Raw genomic sequence first — 16,351 nt, forward strand, 5'->3', positions numbered from 1 at the left:
CAGGTAGTAGAAAAGGAAATGTGGAGGCTAGATGGAAAATGTGCACACATTTTTCAACAACGTTGTGTTTTGCAGGAGCGTTCCATATTGGGATTAACAGTTGCCGCAACAAAAATGTTTTATTTTCTTGGAGAGGTATTTGGTGGTGTGTTTTTTTAGAAAGGTTGCCTCCCACCTTCATTCAGCCAAAAAGCACAAACTGGTTTCTTACATATCACACCACTCACTATTATTTTTAACACTTACTTTAAAATGTATCAATTATCCAACTGTTTTTTCTCCATGTATCTTAAAAGCGATCAAAGGCTTGCCTCCCATAAAGTAGCTTTGTTCTATTACTGACTACCCCAGCACAAATATCATCCTAAATTGGGGGGAGCATACCATGTTGTTGTTTTTTTGGAATACAAAGGCATTTCCCCTCCCCTTAATTAACTTGGCTCGTTTGTGAGGATCTGTTTAGCCAATCTAATTATTTTGATTCCAATTTCCAGCCTTATCAGGGGCTCAGTGGTGCAAGAAATCAAAATGCCTGTCTTCTCCATATGTGGCAATCTAAAAAGCTAACTGCTTCTCATTTGCTGAGCCATCACTGCATGGCCCAGGGGGCCCGTCAGAATACAATTTACGTTCAATCTTCTAGAGCTGGCTTGAAAGGGTTTTCCCCATGTACTGAGGCTGAGCATTTCATATTATACCATTTCAGATATGCTGCTTCTTGTTGCATCATCTGTCAAACCACAGCAAATTCAAACAAGGAGCAGTGTTCTAGGAGAGACTTAAGCAAGTTCCTCCATTTATTTATTTATTTATTTTTTAAAAAGAAAGGTATCAGACACCTTTTATTTCAATATACTTTAAAAAGTCACAAAACCATCCTTGAAAAAAGCCCTCTTGGTGGGACCAATTTTGTGAAACTCCGGAGCAGTAAACACACAGCAAAAAATAGCAACTGGGCAGAGGTTAATTTCACTGAGGAAAGACCCACTGTGAATGTAGCCAGCCAGCTGTCATTTAGGCCCATGTTTATTGGTCTTCTACATCACATAACCAACCTCAGAAATTTCTGGGTTGTGCTCCATCACAGCTTCGTGTTACATGAACATATCAGTTTCTCCAAGGAAATAGAATAACACAGAAGCACTGTGGCCGGCAAAAAATATGCAAGGTATTTTACGAACTCTCGCGCAAGCCATAATGTTGGCTAATATTTAAACGCTCAGTTCAGCCAATCAAGGATTTTGGCATTTTCCTTATGGGTCAACACAGCCTCTCTTCCTCAAAATGAAAAACTATACAGCTCTTGCAAGGTCAATGTCCAACAGTATTAGTAATAAAAATAGTATCAATTAAACGCCACAAGCATAATAAGTGTAATTTGCATGTTAGCACAAGAGCTGTAGGCTTTTATTTTCTCCCATTTTTATTAGAAATATAATATGTTTGGCAAGCTGTCTGGCCTCCCTTATGATGATGAATGCTGTAACAAACAATTTGCTGTATCTTTAGAGAAATGGTCAATTCAATTACATTACGCCAGAAGCTCTCCTATCCCTCTTTGCCAAATGTCTTTGCTGTACCCTGCTACAGACAGCCCATTTGTATTCCAGCACAGTAGGACACTTGTTTTATTGACGCACACAGCTCTACTTAGGTACTATCAACAGAACACTATTTCACTCCTCCAGCTCTCTGTTTCCTACCTGCACGTCCATACGCTTCCCCCCTCCAATTATTAGGATTTTCAGCTTTAGTGACTCCAATGCATACGCATTACTAATTATGTGCCTGAAACCAAGAAGCTATCAGCAAACAACAACAACAACAAAATACTTTTGCATTCAATTATGGAAGAAAGCTCTTTTGGGGAGCTGGAGGGGGGGCGTCGGCAGTAGCAACACTTTCCAATTTAGATGATTTAAACACTGCAATTAAAGCAGGGCCTCAGATTCCGCCTTTGAGAGCACACCACTAATTGCTTCTGTTTCCCCCATTACTGCAGTAGCTGGTTTTCCTCAAAAGGATCAGCAAAAATGAGAACAGCAAATGCGCACACATGTCAGGCCAGGCCCCATCAGTAATAAACTTATTTTCAAGTCACCTGAAAAGGATGCCCACTATTTATACCGCAAGTTCCTCCTCCCTTCCTACCCTCACCCCCCAAAACTATCAGTCAAGGAATACCAGTTTAGCAACTCATTAACTACAGTCTCTCTTTTAATTTACTTTGGTTGGTGAGAAAACAGCACCTGCTCTCCACTACAAAGACTCACTGTGTGCAAAAAGGAGAATTAGCATTATGTCGACAGCTTCTGATTGGAGCCAAGCGAAATCCGGAGAAATATAAACCTATTCTATTTATCACAGGCACAGAATCATCATAAAAAGCAACCTGCTAGTCCCCAGGAATCACTTAAAACATTCAACCTCTAAACGAGCTTGTAAAACAACAGATTGTTCTTTGAAAGGCGTCTACTTCTAAATGCTTCAGCAGTGGTCATGATCAATTATCGTATTTACAACCTTGTAAAGCAGCAGTGTCTATATATTTAAACACCTAGGCTAGGCCAAACACATGGACTAGAATTCCTCCCTGCCCCCACTCAGCAAGATATACAGTAAATCTAATAAGAAACAAGAGAGATCTTTAACCATGGCTGCAAACTTTCATCTGTTCATTAGTTACAATTCTGCTAGTTAATCAGCTTAGTGCTAATTATTATCTGTGAGGACAACTACTTAACTGGTGGCTCCAAGAATTCAGGGCACACTTTGTTTTGTTTTACTAACTATCACTCAAAAAAGACCACAGCAAACTGGTTAACAAAGCCGGTAAACCAAAGTTTGGACATAACAAAACTAAAATCGCTCTGCTGCAATTTCTCTCATCTTATTATGGCTTGTTTTAAGTGGCAAATGCGTATTGCAATCAAATAAGTGAAACAAAGCAAAACTAATGTAAGTCTATACACAGCTGCATGAGAGCAGGCCTCAACGCAGATACTGTAAATTTCCAGGATTAGCTGCTCATGTATTTATTTCTTAAAACTTACAGGCAGCTTGGTTATAAAAACAAACACCCAAACAATCCTCCAAGCCCAAGCTGTTTACAAAAATGTAGTAAATGCTACATTTACTCAAGGAATACAACCAGTTGTTTTAATTCAACAGGGTAATAAACAATAATACATTTCATAGAAAAGTGGAATTGTGCTGTATGTTAATCTCTGTAGTAGAGGCAACATAGTTAGCTTCACTATAGGAAATGCAACCTTCACTCACTGGATAAATAATATGAAATCATAGCGGTTTTTGCAGTTTTCTCAGGTTCAGTAAATACTGGTGCAGCAGAATAACACTGGATATATATTGATCACAATAAATATAGTTGGTATAGCAATCAGTGGCATAAACGCCGTAAATTGGATATGTTCATGAATGGCGTTGGTTCCCATGTAATGTCAAACCGTGCAGTTTGCCATCCTGGTTTAGAGGGTTTGTGAAAACCATAGTTTGCAGTTTGTGAGGGGAGTCCAGGAGCTCTTCCATATAACACCAAACAATGGTTTGCAATTACATTTAATTCAACTCACTGTTAAGTTATTCAGGCTATAACTTGGAAGATGGACATTTGCCCAGTGCATTGGACAGAACAGCAACAAAGTTCCATTTCATTAAACCTGAATTCACGCTATAATTCCCAATGAATAAGACTAATTGCTTTACATATTCAAGTACAATACACACTGGACATATTCCAACAAAAGTTAAGCTATTTTAAGCTCCACTGGTTTCAATTGATCATGCCCATTGCAATTATACAATAGGAAAATAATTTCAGTAATTCACTTACTCTGGGGGAGGAGGGGATGCTGTCAAATCCCCAGCTTTCCCCAATTTCACTTCAGGCCAGCTTTCTCTCTTTTGATACCCTGTTCAAAACATAAAAACAAAAGCAGATTTATTACAACTACTCAAGATTAGAACTACTCAAAATACTCTAAAAACTGAATGAACAGAAGCAAAACCATATTATCCAAGGATACCGTCAATCAAAAAAGGCTGCTCAGATTACTCTTTGCATAGAGGTTGTTCTGAGTTTCACATTGCTCCCCATTATTTCTGCCAAGGTGGAAAGTTGCACAGATCATGTTGGCTGTGTTCAGATGTAATGACAAACCATGGCTTACCTTTATGAGAATGAGCAGGTATGAGTCCTGACGCAGTCATATACCCCTTCTTCCCTCTTGCACAGAGAGGTAGGAATCTTCTGGTCTCAGTTTGTGGAATCTTAGTCTCCCCTAGTTTCTCATCACTGTGCAAGAAGGGAGGGAGGGGAGTTGGAAGAATAAAAAGCCACAGTGTGCTCTCATGGCACCATGGTTTGGAGTTACACCTGGGCAAAGCAGTAGTGCCCTTTTTAAGTGTAGAAACTGAAAGAAGCCTTGAGCACAGATATAATAACTTATATACTCCTTATGGGGTAGTTTGTCCACCTCTGGTTCCCACCCTGCACTCAGCTCTCACTTGTGGCTCCTAGAGACAGTGGCCATACCAAAGGAAACAGCTTCAACTGGCCAGCTAAACCAGGTCAGGGTAGCCGATGGGTCTCAAACCCTCAGTGAAGTAGGGACCTTCCCTGCATGTGAAGACAGGCTCTGGTGGATTGGGCAGATGAGACCAATAGCGGGTCCAATGGTGAAAGAGCCAAGCACCCGTGCGCGTTAAACCATAGCTTATTTTAAATTATGGTTTAATGTTTTGTGAAAACCAACTCACTAGCTGCAAATACAGAGCTTGGGCAAATCATTTTACTTTGGCTTCCAGCACTGCATACCATTTCTCAGTTCTAGCTGCAAATACATAATACTGAACTTAGCAAGAGTGGGAAGCAGATTCTGGTTGCATTAAATCTGTATGCTCAACAACTGAAAACTTGATTATAGGATACAAAAGTTAAATGATGGTTTGTGCCCTGGTAAAAATTGACTGGAATTAATAACATCCATGTTGCATGAATTGCTGGAGTTAATAACATCTATGGTGCATGGTGCATTCCACTGTCCTGCAAGTGCTTTCCAAACACAAAAGAGCTGTATGAATCAAGTATTCATGTGCAGAGGCTGAACCATGTGGCTGCATGGATTCAATTTTATTTTGGAGAGGACAACAGTTCAGTAGTCCTGCTATGTCATCCTTCAACTACTCTACACGTTTGCTCTGAACAGCTGCTTTCCTTTCATTCTGATGACAATGGCTACTATTTATACCGGGGGCGGGGGGAGTGCTCCTGCCAATTCATCTATGACAAGCTAGTGTTGAGCTGAATCATAAGCCCTAGCTTCTCAATCCCACTCGTGGTCTGTAATGCTCCCACTGCTTCCATCAATACTTCATGGCAGGGGCTCTGAAGATGGGCAAAGGTGACTCATTGGCCCCATTCAAACACAATGCTGCGCATCATAGTGTATTAATAGCAAGCCACACAATCTTCTCCCCTCTCTTTTTCTGTGGTCATTGAATGCTTTCATATCCAATTTCCATTAATCACAGTCTAGCATCTCGTCAGAACCCTAAACTGTGGTTTGTTATATATGGTGTGGTTAAATAAATCTGCCTCGTAATCCATGATGGTTTGTTTCAAACTTCGTTTGTCAGATTCAGACAATATAACAAACAGCAGTAACCTAAGCTGTAAACAAAATCTTCCAAACTCCTCCCCACAATTTGATGAAGAAAGGGTGGGTGGGAGAACCTGAGACTCACTGCAGCTTCATACTGAAATGATGGTTTACCATGGCATTTAAACCAGATCATTGTGTTGGTGGCAGGGAAAGGATAGCATAGCACAGGAAACAGGGACTTTCCTAGGCATTTTACTGACATCCCCTCTTTTCAAGCACTGTGCTACCTACAACTCACTTCTTCTGCAGTTGCAAAGGTTGGAAACAGCCCCAGAAAAGCAAGTGAAAAGCTCAGTTGGGGCATGTTGAGTCTATTGAGCCTCACATCCTCGTGTTCATCAGAAATACAGTGCTACCTTGGGTTAAGAACTTAATTCGTTCTGGAGGTCTGTTCTTAACCTGAAACTGTTTTTAACCTGAAGCACTACTTTAGCTAATGGGGCCTCCTGCTGCCGCCGCACCAACGGATCACGATTTCTGTTCTCATCCTGAAGCAAAGTTCTTAACCTGAGGTACTATTTCTGGGTTAGTGGAGTCTGTAACCTGAAGCGTATGTAACCCGAGGTACCACTGTACTGAGTTTACTGATTTTAGAATACTTTAAGTCAGAGGTTTTCAACCTTTTTGGGCCCACGGCTCCCTTGACCAACTACATTCTTTCTGCGGCACCCCTGTGGGCCTCAGGAGTCCAGTTATTTCACTCCTTGCCTACAGAGCTGGCAGTCCCTCACTGCTTTTCAAACTTTCTCCCTTGTGAAATGTTCCCTCAACCTCATTTGCTCTCCCATCTCCCTGGGAGTCCTCCGGGCAGCCACTGCTGCCACCCCAGTCTCTGAGCTGAGAAGTGCCTCCTCACATTGCCCCAAAGGGGCCTGGGAAGCACCTCCTGGTCAGCCCCAGAGGTACCATTTGTCTGGGGAGCTTGTAGCCAGAGCTCCTGCAACAAACAGCTGCACAAGCCTTTGGGAGGCAGAAACACAAGAGGAGTGAAGGAAACACAGAAGCCAGTGTTGCCCACGGCCACTATTCAAGACACCTCAGGGTGCCACGGCACACTGGCTGAAAACTATTGCTTTAAGCTTAGAGAAGGCAGTATGTAAAGTTTAACAAACTGAAGGGCATCATCCTCTTTCTACGCTCCTCCCAATGGGAACATGCAGATGGAGACAGATATAACCCTGCTTCAAGTCATTTACATACTGTCGTCTCTTGTACATTATTTACTACAAAGCTCGATGACTAAGCTCTTTGGTGACAAAATGGCGTCCGAGCACTGAACCACTGGTATATAACAAGTGGACTCTTTATTACTGCTTTTGCAATAATTTAAGAAAAAAAACTATATTGGAAAGAAACTACTTTTGCCATTTTTATGGACGTTGATCGTTTGTTTACAGATAGTTGCTTTGGTGATATTATGTTGTATTTTATGTTATGATTGCATAACATATGATTATGTTATGGTTATGTTATGCTTGCAGTAGTCATTGTTTCACCACCCTGTTCATTGTTTTAATGTATGAAAAAAGTCAAGACTCAAGTATCCCCAGGCCTACACCTCCAGATGGTGGAGACACCAGGCGCCATCTTGGCAGCTTCACTTGGTTCAAGTGGCCAATAGCCAGGTACAATTTCAAACACTGCTTTCAATATCTATTTATTGTTACATTTACATCCCACCTTTCGTCCAAAGACCTCAAGGTGGTGTGCATGGTTTCCCCTGTCCTCATTTCATCCTCAAAACAGCCCTGTGAATTAGGTTAGGTTGAGAGGCAATGGCGTCACGCAGTGAACTTCATGGATGAGTGAGGGTTTAAACTCTGGTCTCCCAAGTCCTAATCGAACACTCTAACCACTACACAATACCGGCTTTCAATATGACCACTACTGTAAACAAAACCCAACTAAAGAGACTTACAAGATACATAAAAATTTCTATTCAGAAGAAGGAAAACTTGTCATAAGAACTTAACCAATTTTTATTCAGGTAAAATAATCATCAGTGGAAAACATTTCGGTATGCAACTTCTTTCACAAATGTTTACTGCAGAGAACCTTGCCTCTAGAATAGTGCCTGTAACCCCTTTCAGGGTGCAGGCTCCCCCAACCTGATAACCTCCAAATGTTTTGAACTACAACTCGCATCATCCCTAGCCAGCAGTGACCAACATCTGCAGGGCACCAGATTGGCGAAGGTTGGCTTAATGCATGTATTTCCTAACCTCACATCCTTCCTTCTGAAAACATGAACATGGATACCAAAATGTCCCTCCTCACCCCACCAAAGTATGGTGAGCTGTGAAAGAATCTAGATAGACGTTAACTGGAGATCGTCCTGAAAATACTATCTGAAGAGCCAGCCAGAGCCCTAAGGCATTTCATGCTGATATGTTTCTGTGCTGGGTAAAAATTTAGTTGCAGCACGCTCCAACTGCAGACTAAAATCTCCTTAAAACAATTTTCCAGTGACATTACCTGCTACTTTGGTTCAGTTCAGTTCAGTTCAATTTATTGTGTCTCGCAAACAGGCATTACACACATGAAAATAATAACACGAATATGTTTACATTCACAGGACTACTTAAATACCAATAATTTGCAAATGTATAAGTGTATTAGCAAAATCCTAACAAATACTTACAATCAACTGTATTTGAGATGCATTTCATATTTTATATGAGGCTGTAATGCTATACTCGCTTACCAGGGAGTAAGTCCCGTTGAACTCTGTTGAAATTGAGTATAGGATTGCACTGCAAGAGTATTGTAACTGTTTTGACTTGGAATCCATTTGGTGTAGGTCCACTGATGGACAGTATCTATCAGCAGAACAGCTACCGTATTTTTCGCCCTATAGGACGCACTTTCCCCCCTCCAAAAATGAAGGGGAAATGTGTGTGCGTCCTATGGGGCGAATGCAGGCTTTCGCTGAAGCCTGGAAAGCGAGAGGGGTCGGTGCGCACCAACCCCTCTCGCTCTCCAGGCTTCAGGAGAGCTGCAGCGCCAGCCCCACAAGGTCGGGGGACAGCGGGGAGGCGGAACGCCACCATCCCACTGTCTCCCAATGTGGTTTGGAGGCTGACGGCGGGGAGACGCGTGCCAGCCCCGCAAGCTCCGGGGACAGTTGGGAGGCGCAGTGCGTCTTCCCGCTGTCCCTGGACCTGGTCTGCAGGCGGGCGGCAGGGAGAAGAGCGCTTTCCCCCACTGCCTGCCCCGCATGCTCCGGGGACATTTGGGAGGCGCAGCGCGTCTTCCCGCTGTCCCCGGACCTGGTCTGCAGGCGGGCGGCGGGGAGAAGAGCGCTTCTCCCCGCTGCCGGCCCCACAAGCGCCTGGGGGGGGGGAAATATATTTTTTTCTTTGTTTCCCCCCAAAAAAACTTGGTGCGTCCTATGGGCCGGTGCGTCCTATGGGGCCAAAAATACGGTAAGTGGGCAAACTCCCCTCCACAGGAAACTCCAGCCCCAAAATTGTCTCCCATACATTCTCCCATTTTGTCATCAGACATACACCTTTTCGATGGAATCACTTTTAATGTTTTGTTGTTACCTAGAGAACTTTATTAGGTGACATACGGATACTGTTAAATAATACATTAAAGCTACATTTTATTTTAGAGACACATAATTGCACATATAAACCAAAAACCCGTAACATTGGTCTATAAAAACTACTGGGGTTTTCTTCACAATCATCTGCCTGTTGCAATGAGCTTGAATAGGGCAGAGAACCTATTTGCTCAAAGATGTACAAATAAATGGTTATGTCAACATAGCAATTATGCAACATTTTCCATCCTTAGATGTCCTAATACATAATAAAGGAAGTAATGATTAACTCAGTTTTACAGAAGCTTAGCAACATCAGTGCTATAAAGACAACACTTTGAAAAGCAGATATGTAGAACGGCTTTATGTTTGATGCAAACAGCTGAGAGGATACAGATGTCAGGACTGGGCCAGATCAATGGATACAACCATACCCAAAACTCGCCTAGAGCAGAAGCTGCTGGACTATGATTCCCATAATTCCTGATCAGTAGGGCTGATGTATGTTGGAAGAAGGCTACAGGGCTTCCCAACCCTGCCCTAGAATATGTTCTTGAGCTTGAGAAACTGAAGCCCGAAGGACAAAAATGCAAAGGATTCTGCTCTTTTGATCAGGCATGGGAAGAAGGCCTGGGCAGTCCAAAGGCTTCATAGTGTAAAATGCTCAATATGGCATCCAGGAAATATAAAAACTGACAAACAGTTCAATAGGCCAAATGCCTTTTGAAATAAGGTCTTCACAAGATGGCAGGAAACCATCTCAGAGAAGGGAAGGCAAACTTATCCTGGTAGAGAGTTCTTCACCCTAGGCAGAACCACAAAGTCCCCTCCTGTACCCCAATGAATCAAACTTAAATGTTGAAGGAACATAGAAAATACACTCTTTGGTAGATATCCCACTCTTAAAACACCAAGGGGTTTAAATTCAAGGACCTTCACGTTGAAGCATATTTTGAGTTAGGCCAGAAGCAAACAAGGCTGTTGCAAAAGGGAAGTCACATGCTCCCAGTAACTAGCTTCAACCAAATATCTAACTGCTGTGTTGTAGACTTAGCCATCAATTGTTAGGAAACTATCTGTCCAGGGACCCTGGGAGACCTCCTCTGAGGATGAGGCATGGGACTCCAGAGAGAATCCCAGTACAACTGGAAGAACCTGCTAGAGTCCTAAGACATCCAGAAAGGCTGTCAAGGGCACCTCACCAGCCACTCACCACCCACAATCGCTACAATAACCTCTACGGTCAAGCCCTCCCTCGACCAGCTTCAAGATTAAGGCAATAGACCAGTGGAAAGCCCAGAGTCTGCTAGGAAGTTTTAGCAACAGTGGTCTCTCACAGAAAAAGGGTTTGCTCAAGAGAAGGAAGAAGTTTGAGAATATTCAGGGGTGAACAATGATGTAGCTGGTGATCAGAATGAAGGGTTGGCAGTGAGGAGATAAGCCTCATTTGTGGGGAGAACAGCTCCAGCTCCAATCCTGAGTCATAGATATCAACATGTCCTATTCCGCTGCTTACCTTTCCTGTTCTCTGGGCCATTTATATTGTCAACAACTAAGTTTGCTAGAGAAGCACTTGGATAAGGAGATGGAGATGTCTGTAGAGGTCAGAAGACCAAACTCCACTGTTCAGCACATCACATTGTATCATGAAGACGAAATGTCTGCTGGCCAGAAAATGCCTATCATTTGATTGTCCCATGGCCAAAACATCCCTTTGTTGCCTCTGGGGTAGGTGGACCAAATAGAGCTGGGAAGATGGTGCAAAAGTTGTAATAGTTTAGGATGACTTAATCTAGGAATTAGGTATTGGGAAATGTGAATATTCACAGGTCTGGAAAGTACACCATCGACGATGAGAGAAGGTCATGAAACAAGTCTAATAACCAGGAAAAAAACCTATTGTTTCCTTGCCATTCTGAGATTTTTCCAAAGTGAAGCTCCTGACCACAATTTTTAAAACAAATCCTGATTCTAGGCTTATGGGTGCTCATACATGATAAAGATGTTTCCATGTAGGCTGATTGAAAAACCCCCAGCAAAGGTTGGTTTTGTTAAGTCTCAGCTGTGCTTTATTTGGTACCTCTCATTGTCTGAGATACTTAGAACTGCATGCCAACTGTACAATCATGCAGTGTTAGAATTTGCTTCCATTATGTAACACAACTGCTGAGCCGCAGAACATTTAAGAACTAAAGAATGAAAAGATAGCCCTAATTAAACAGTCAGTTCCACATTCCTAGGTATTCGTTGACCTAGTTTGGAACACCACACCCTACTGTGTTGTGAGGGCGGAAACAAGAGTACCTTGGAATATCTGCCGGCAAGTTGACACTTGCAATTTAATGGTTTGGCATGCTATCACAGCAACTATTCTTTGTTCCTTAGCCAAAGTTTGGCAACACAGGCTTCACAAGCTCCACTGATATAAGCACCCCTGTGCAACAAGTAGGGGTTGGCCTGGGTGAATTATTTGAGTATCTGACCATATAAAACATACCATAGATATACAGCAAACCAGACTGCAGGCAGGGGATACTTCAGCGTTTTAAGTCATGTGAATAAAAGGCAGCTACAGGTGGTGGCAGCGAAGAGAAATAAATATTTGCTAAATCTAAACTCCAGTTACAAAAGTGAGATTGGCTTGTATAAGCATACTTAAACAGAACAGGGTTGTTCACCAGTATAGCTGTTGTTTCTTTGGGTGGTCCTTTCTAGAAAGGTTTCTACTTTTCAAGAGTTGCCTCGGGTATTCTTCCAAAAGTGCAAGTCCAGCAGTATGTAGACTATCGTGACCACCATGAGGGTTTTATTTATTGTTTTGGTCCACAAGATCCTGGTATGAAAATTGGGGGTGGGATGCGTGATTGCACAGAGGACCAATTGTAAAAGCAACCACTATAATTAAGCAACCCCCTTTTCCTTTTTTGTGGCTTCTATGCAGTCACACTGCGGCGCTGATAGTTTTCTCTCTCCAAGTGTCTGACTTGCCTTAAGAACTGCAATTCTGGCAGAAAGCCCCTGCAAACGTAGCCAAACTATTTACTTAGGAAACATTAATTGGGTTCCCCCAAGCATCTCTATTGGGACTAGTGCTTTTTAAATGTTCACAAATTATCAAAAAGTTTTAAATCAGTAAATAAAGTTGCTAAGGCAACTTGAATTGGCAACTGGAGATAATCATCCTCCCTTCTGATTTATAAAAAAAACACCATAACAGATCCACAAGTATCCCAGGAGAACTGGGGTCTAATTATATAGACCAAGAGAATGCTATCATAAAAGCTCCACTGTAGACCTCTTTTGAGGAATTGGTTTGTGTGCAGTCCTATGTGTTTTACTAGGAAGTAAGTACTGCACTATGAAGTTCAATGCTTCGTCTTGGGTAAGCTCGCATACGTTTGCAGGCCAAGTGCTCAATCAAACTTGCACACTAAAAGTCATTTCATGTTGAACTGTGAGAGCAGCTGTGTTCCCATCTCCCGTCCCTTAATACAGGAAGCAAATCTGGATGGGGTTTTTTTATTTCTTTTTTTTAAAGAACAGGAATGCTCCTATACAAGCTGATGTTCTTGGCTGCTTTCAGTGTCTATTCCCCTTCTGCCAGCCAGGAGAAGAAGAAAAAACATGACAGGGATTTAACATTTCAAAGACTGTCTTAAAACACAGAAAAATTCTTATTTGTGTAAATAGCCAGGGAAATCGTTCTTCATTCATGCATGTCAAGGCAGGTTTCTTTTATTCTTGCAGTCGCCATTCAGTATTTGTACATCTGAATTCTGGTATCTTTTTTAAAAAAATAATTGCAGAGTGTGCTATAGTGTAGATTTAAATAAAAAGGAATTAAATGACTAAAACAATTCAATTCTCTTGACACCTTCAAACTGTTCTATTAAATTCTGAAATCTTAAAAAGCTTAATGCTCCAAGTAGAATTAACTGTTAAAAAGTACCCTTTATTAAGCAATGATATAGTAATTATATGCTTCAGAGGAACTTCTAACATCTTGCCAAAGGAACATGTGGCCACATACACAGATCGGAGTATTCTTAACTACAAATTAAAGCCATGTTTTCACTTGCCTTATTAGGAACTTGGCTTTCATTCACATATATTTGGATTTATGGGAAATAGTGGGTGATGGGCAGAGGCTGGGTTAGCATCAGAAGGGTACTACAGAAGCCAACTTCTCCATTTTTCCTAAATAATGTTTTCTGACTTTGGCAAGAATAACTCCCAGTGAATGTTGTGCTCTGCTGATCTCAGCCAAGATATAAACTTGTATTTTCAACACTCAATATCTACCATATAGGCTAATGGAAACTTTACAGACCACATTTTCCTTCTCACAGCAAAAATGTCACCACAGATGAGATAACAATCTTAACATCGGAGAAAATAAAAATAGCCCTTTTTTTTAAAGCACCCTTTGTTTCCCTCATTGCTGGAGCTGGTTCTGTCCACTCTCTGCCCCTGTGATGGGTTTACTTGCCAACTTCCTAAGTGTTTTGCCACTCAATATCTCGGAATCTAGTGGATCTCATCTTCTGTTTATTCTGTTTATCTAGAAATTTTATTGGGCAAGGACCCAACCCCCACCCCAGAGCATATTTTTGGGGTGTATGCAAGGGGTTGCAAGGGAGAGGAGAGGAGAGGAGAGGAGAGGAGAGGAGAGGAGAGGAGAGGAGAGGAGAAGAGAAGAGAAGAGAAGAGAAGAGAAGAGAAGAGAAGAGTGGAGTGGAGTGGAGTGGAAAGGGAAATTCCATTATACAAGTGAAAACTGTTGCACAACCGGGATACCACAACTGAGCATCACCCATTCATACTGGGAATCTAGGTCAGTCACCACTATGATCAGGCATCAGGTATTTTTATGTTGTAAATGGCCCTGTGATCTTCAAATGAAGGGTGGTATACTTACTTACTTACTTACTTACTGAATGAATGAATGAATGAATAGGTAGGTAGGTAGGTAAATGGAATCTTGAAGAGTGTCTGAACTACAGTGGTACCTCGGGTTACATACGCTTCAGGTTACATACGCTTCAGGTTACATACGCTTCAGGTTACAGACTCCACTAACCCAGAAATAGTACCTCGGGTTAAGAACTTTGCTTCAGGATGTGAACAAAAATCGTGCTCCGGCGGCGCGGCAGCAGCGGGAGGCTCCATTAGCTAAAGTGGTGCTTCAGGCTAAGAACAGTTTCAGGTTAAGAACAGACCTTTGGAACGAATTAAGTACGCAACCAGAGGTACCACTGTACCGGCCCAGTTCACATACAACACTAAACCATAATATAGCATCCACAAGCCCATACAAAGCATCAGCCTCAAACCCCTACTCCCACCCCCCTCTCCTACTCCCACATGGCCAGGAGAAGTTCTGATGCATTTATAGGTCCTCCCCCCCCACAAAAAAATAAGGGTCTTAGGTAGAAACCAGGGATCCTGAATAAACCAAAAATGGTCAGTTTAATAAGCCAGCTTCATAATCTGTGGTTTGAAGCTAGTTTATTATTACACAGAACAGAGTTTGTTTTAAACCAAGAACTCTAGTTCATATGTAAAGCAATGCATACTTTCAAAGCAAAACTAAGCTCGACATAAGTTTTTGTCTCAGCCACGCAGGAGAAAGTGAAGGGAGGAGAGTGCTTCACTTGTCTTATAGACAGGTCTGTCCATGTAACACTAAACATGTGAACACAATCATTATACCCTCTCTCAGGCAACGTATCCTGACCAGTGCAAAAGTTGACAGCTTTCCTATCATTCCTTCACCATTTCTCAAGATATTGACCAGATACTTCCCAATAAACTGTCTTGAGGTTTGTACACGGTTTTGACATTTTGTCTATGATCAACAGGTACGTAAATGTTAAGAAAGGAAAACAAAAATAACAGACACAAATAACCTACCAAAGGTCATGTGCTCTTCTGTGCCAACTGACTTGTGTTTCAATCACTGGACAAACCTTCTGGGTTTATAGGCTTTTTTTGCTTATATGGTCTTTATACCTTGTATTTCTCCTCTGAGAGCAAGTGTTCACTACCCATGATTTCAGACTAAAGTAGAGTTTGAGCAACCAAGTTCTTCCTATCTTTGTGACTCTGGCCATGAAAAAGGTTCAAGTCTGTGTTTTGCTGCTCCATCACACATGTATGCAACCCTTGTGGCTTTAGGAATCAGCACTACAACAAAATTGGACTCACCAGATGAGGTTTCATATTTTAATGTGAAATCTCATCTGGTGAGTAAGTCTAATTCTAGGGTCCACCATACACGGTGCCCAGGCTTGCACCTCAGGAAGTCTACTTCGGTGCTGCTACTACAGTGGTCTTACTTTACCCCCGGACGTGCACTTCATTGTCTCTCAAACAGGGTTGCCAACCTGAATAATATATTGTGGGGGCCCAGGTAAGCCCCGCCCCACATAATCAATCACATGACACAGTGCACACACACCAATTGAATGTGAATGCCTATCAACTTGGGGGAGGCAGCCCCCTCAAATATTTCATTTACCCCTAGGAGTTGGCTCCTATCCTCTCGAGTCAGACGGATGCCAACAACTAAAAAGTGATAGCAAAACTTTGATAGGAAAAGTAGTCATATTAATGAAGCCTTAGTTATAGCTTTTCTTCCCCTTCTTTTTAAGAAACACACTGAATAAAAGGAAAAGATAATGTTATTTGAAAGTTAGCCAGATATTCATGTAGCATTTCTACATTAGATACCCTTATGCAATTTAACATTGTGCATTAGTTTCATCATAATCATTATATTCCAAATATTTAAAATATTTGCCAATAAAACAAGTGTTTAAGCATAGCTACATTACTAAAAATAAAGTAAGAAAATGTCTGTTCTTTTTTCAGAGCTTATCATCTTAATTACTAATAGACAAGAAATTAAAATAGTATACTATTTCAAAAACAGCATTTGAAAATTCTTTATAAAAGCCTTGCTTCAGCAAATTTATATTTTATAAATAATATTCAATAATACTCTATACTTTACATCTAAGCTTCCTTGTAAGTCATAGTTGAAATCCACTTCTTAAAAGTAGCTGGTGCTTTAAATAGACATACACCTAAAATGTTTTTGAGAAGGAGCTGAGACTTT

The 16,351-nt window shown here is 41.6% G+C and overlaps 1 protein-coding gene across 4 annotated transcripts in view; it reads right to left on the reverse strand.

The window, feature by feature from the left end:
* TBL1X (transducin beta like 1 X-linked) overlaps window positions 1-16,351 on the reverse strand; it is a 141,248-nt gene that overhangs the window by 97,910 nt on the left and 26,987 nt on the right. For 3 of the 4 annotated variants that reach the window (XM_082220119.1, XM_082220118.1, XM_082220117.1), the window contains exon 2: window positions 3,854-3,932. The exons of the other annotated variant lie outside the window; for it this stretch is intronic. The gene's annotated coding sequence lies outside the window, so the exon portion shown is untranslated. The remainder of the gene's footprint in view (window positions 1-3,853; window positions 3,933-16,351) is intronic. 4 annotated transcript variants of the gene reach the window in all.

Source organism: Podarcis vaucheri, assembly GCF_965113315.1.
Source record: "Podarcis vaucheri genome assembly, chromosome: 4".
In the NCBI taxonomy this organism is placed as follows: Eukaryota; Metazoa; Chordata; class Lepidosauria; order Squamata; family Lacertidae; genus Podarcis; species Podarcis vaucheri.